This window comes from Pelophylax lessonae, assembly GCF_965119305.1.
Source record: "Pelophylax lessonae genome assembly, chromosome: 3".
Taxonomy (NCBI): Eukaryota; Metazoa; Chordata; class Amphibia; order Anura; family Ranidae; genus Pelophylax; species Pelophylax lessonae.
Window position 1 is genome coordinate 184419847 of NC_138770.1, and position 4721 is coordinate 184424567.

Consider the following 4721-nt stretch of genomic DNA (forward strand, 5'->3'; position numbering starts at 1 on the left):
CAGGTACTCTTCTGTACAAGACTCTAGATCTCTCCTCTGACCTTAAAGCATCTAACCACACCAAGATTGGTGTGATAAGATGCTTGCCCAATTTCCCAATGGCACTGTTTATTTCTAGCGAAAAAGTCATGAAATGCTCGTAGCTTCCGGTATCTTAAGCCATAGAGATGATTGGAGCCATTCTCGTCTCCAATTAGCTCTATGGTTAGATAATTGAACCACCAGCTGCACTCTCGGGTTAACCGGTGGGACAGGAGAGCCCGAGAAAAACCCGGAAGGCGGCGGGGTGGGGGGGGGGGAAGTCCCCTCCCACTGCTTGTAAAAGCAGTCTAGCGGCTAATTATCTGCTAGGATCGCTTTTACATGTAAGCCGACCGCTGGCTGTAAAAAATTATATATGCAGGCATCATCCTGGTATAACCACTCAAAGTCCAGCAGCGTACCAGTACATTGCTGGTCCTTGTTTGGCATATATTGTAGATTTTTTTTTTTTCATGCAGCCTGTGGGCTGAACGAAAGAAAGAGAACCTAACAGAAATATCCGAAGGAAAATGTGTAGTATACCCACCATTAGCCGCCCAAAACATCCAAACCCACTTTCTAATGATGGGTATACATGACAAATTCCATGTATACCTAAATGTTGTTTTAACTGCGGTGGTGAAATCAACTCCTACAGCACTGCCATCAGAGATTTCTATATATGCTGAGCGCAAACGCTGTTTGTGTCAGAATATATAAAATCAGTGTGGCAGGTGATGAGTGTACCTGCAAGGCAAATTGGTTAACAATAGAATAGAAAGAAAAGATTACATTGGTACCTGAAAAACAAAAAATGGTTACCAATGAAAAAGAGTAACAAAGTACAGTAAAAGTAAAGTAGGAAGAGTAGAAGTAGAAGAGCAGAGTAAGAACAGAAAAATAACTCAAACGACAAATATTTTTGGCTTTTTTATTTTATATTTTTTTTGTAACTTTTTTTTTTACACTTTTTTTTTTCTTCAACTCAACTGCAACATTCCAGGTTAGGGTCTCTCAAAATGACGATAGCCATCGAACATCTTTCGAGACCCTGTGTTAGTGTGCCCTACACGGTGTCGTGCTGTACCCTACGCTAATAATCCACTAGTGTTAAAAGCCAAAATTAAGCAGCGCTAGCATTGGTGACAATATTCACGTGAAACAATAAATATTCAATTCATCAAAACATCTAAAGTAGAAATGTAAAATTCTATAGGTGATCAAATTAAAGTGCTCAGGTGCTGAGGAATAATAAAAAGTCCATCAAAAAACACTAAAAAGTGAATAAAAAGGAAAAAACAGTCCTTATTTGTGATCCAAAGTAGGTGCTCAGGTGCTGGAATATATATATAAGGTGCTTCAAAGTGATAGGTGCCCCTCTCGGTTCCCCACTCACCAAATCGCCAAAATTTGGAAGCCTTGAAATTATATTGCACATTAGCCCTTTAATGCCAGGATCTTAAGGATAGTTCTCCATGAGCCTTTCGATATAAGTAGGTTTAAGAATCCGCTTCCGCATCAACCATTAAAATAAGAAAAGGCCATACATGGTGAAGTAAGTTTTAGACTGGTTTAATCGCTACATAAGCCAAAAAACAATCCACTAGTGTGTGATAGCGACGGAAACAGTCCCCGATGCAGAGACCAGGTTGGTCAGGACAGTCGAGACAATAATAACGGGTGTGACGCCTAAATCCGCGCCTGCTACAGACACAACATCTTCTTTGGGGGTTTCTTTTGGTAGGGGTACGTGGGAGGATTTGTGGAAAGTGTCTCTCATGCAGCTGACTCACTGCATCTGGTAGGGGAAGTTGGGCAGAAGCACCTCCTGCATACAGGTAGGCTCCGATGATCTCTTCCTGGAATTCTAGGAAGGATCCACTTTGTCCTGATGCTTTGTATAGCACAAAAGTGTTCAGCATAGCCAATTGGAATAAATAAACAGACACTTTTTTGTACCAGCATCTGGCTTTACAGGCAACTAAGAACGGTGCCAAAAGCTGGTCGTTGAGGTCCACCCCTCCCATATTAAGGTTATAGTCGTGGACACAGAGGGGTTTCTCCAACACACCAGTTGCCGTAGGAATTTGGACTGTCGTGTCTGCGTGAAGGGAGGACAGAACAAAAACATTCCATGTATGCCTCCACTTCACTGCAAGCAATTTGTCAGTTTTCAAGTAGGCTCTCTCCCCCTAAGACAAGAATTTACAAGCCATGGGGGAAGCCTCGGCGATTAGGACGGTGCCACATGCGCCAATTTGTAATTCGAGCAGGTGACTAAATAGTGGCATGCTTGAATAAAAATTGTCCACGTATAAATGGTACCCCTTTCCAAATAAGGGTGACACTAAGTTCCAAACTATCTTGCAGCTGCTCCCTATGTAGTCTGGGCAGTTGGGGGCTCCACAGTGCTATCTTTTCCCTCGTAAACACAGAAACTAACTGTATAGCCTGTGGCCCTGTCACACAGCTTATACAGCTAGACCCCGTATCTGGCACGCTTGCTGGGGAGATACTGCTTGATAGAAAGGCGGCCAGTAAACGTAATCAGGGACTCATCAACGCAGACAACTTGTTGGGGGTTAAACAAACCGCTGATTGAAGTGGTTTACGAAGGGCCGACAGAGTTCATTGTCGTTAAAGTGCATGAACCGCAGAATTTGCTCGTATCTCGCCGTGGACACGGAAGCAGAGAACACGCGCATATGGTGAATTCGGTTAGTGGACCAATATAACCGCAATTCATTCCTTTTGGTTATGCCCATGTTAAAGGAAAGGCCCAGAAAGGTTTTAAACTCGGAAACTGTTATAGGTTTCCAGCCGAATTGTCTGGGAACAAATTTGTGTTGGCGGCGATGAATTGACCAGCATATAATTTGCTTTGGTCCACAATAGATCTGAAAAGATGTTCCGTGAAAAACAGCTCAAAAAAATTAAGGGGAGTAAAATTGGCTGTTTACACGTGGATTCCGGGCTGGGCAGTGAATGGGGAAAGTACGGGCGCTGTAGAATCAGTGGGCTGCTAATAAGGATATGCCAGCGCATCAGGGAGGGCACTATCGGCTCTACGGGCCTGTCCTTGAATTTGCGGTGGCTGCGGGCCACTACTTGTGCTAGCCACCGCACCAGCTTCAACTGCACTCATGGGACTCGCCACGTCACCAAGTGATACTGCAGTGCTGGTATGTCTAGGTCCAGGGTGTACTAGGCTGCTGGTGCTTGCCAGTTCACCAGAAGTGTGAGCAGCACCAGTACCGACACTCTGCTCCATACGAGCACCCTGCAATTCCTGCACCTCAGCAACTCCAGAATGGGGTTGGGTATGCCTGATCCTAGCAGGGACCCATCCGTCGTTGGAGCTATCTGTCAGGGAGCCACTGCTGTCTACAGGCTCGTATACGGACCCTGATTCTGCCAGTGATCGCTCTCATCTGACATGTCAGTATCCTGTAGGCCACTTCAATACTGTACTACCGTTTGGACATTTTAGAAACTAAATTTACAGGTACAGTAGTGTGACTCACAGGTAAAAAAGCAGCTGGTTTTCAAGGACTATTTTTTACATATTGGACTAGGTGGGACTTTAAATGAGACCCAAGCTGGTGTTGCCCGGCGTCTCCATCCCTATAACAAAAAACAAAATGAGGTTGAAGGATTGTAAGAGGTGCATGAAAGTCAGCCAACCCCCAGTCTGATGTACTCACCCTCCAGTCTGTCACCAACCAAATAAAACCTGTCTCTTGGTACAAAGAACAGGGGTTTAGTTGACACACATTTGCAAACGCATGTGAAAGCTGCAGAGCCACTTCACGGCACCCTGTTAAATCTGCAGTCCTACACTCTTAATTTAGTGTCAAGGACTATTTCAACTGTTACCAAAAAACTGCTAGTGCTAGCAGGGATCAGGCCTGACTCTGCTAACACAGCGGTTTTGTGTGTTTTGTGTTTTTTGGACGTGACAGTAATCTATTGATCACTGCACTTGCCTGGGTGGGGTGGACTGGGAGGAGGGGGCTAAACCCAGGTGCTGGCAGGTGTCGGGATCGATCCTGCTAATGCTGTTTTTTGGGAACCCTAAACTATTGGGGACGCTAGTATAGTTCTGACCAGATCAAAGATATTGATCCGTTCAGATACTATACTAGTAATTGAGGTGTATGTGTATGTGTGTGTATGTGATAATCAAGGGGTTAACTAATATTTCTAACTATGCGGCGGGAATCTTTATTGGGGGGTGGCAGGTATCCTAAGCCTAAAAGTAACGGTCGCAAGCGCTAAACCAAGTCACACTATTACAGAAATATAGACAAATGCTATATACTGTCTATAGTGTGCAATGTGACAGGGGATGTAGGGGTTAACTGGGGGTGATCAGGGGGTTAAATATTTATTGGGGGGTGGCGGGGACCCTAAACCTACTTGGGACAGAAACTAACTCGCTGGCGCTAACTGAAGTCACAATCACACTAATACAGAAATACAGAAAACCACTATATTACCTGTATATAGTGTGCAATGTGATGGGGGAAGGGGTTAACTGGGGGGATAAGGGGGTTAAATCTTTATTGGGGGGGTGGCGGGTATCCTAAGCCTAAAAGTAACAGTCACTAGCGCTAAATGATGTTGCAAGGCACGCTAATACAGAAATATAGAAAACTGCTATTGCTATATACTGTATACAGTGTGCGATGTGACAGGGG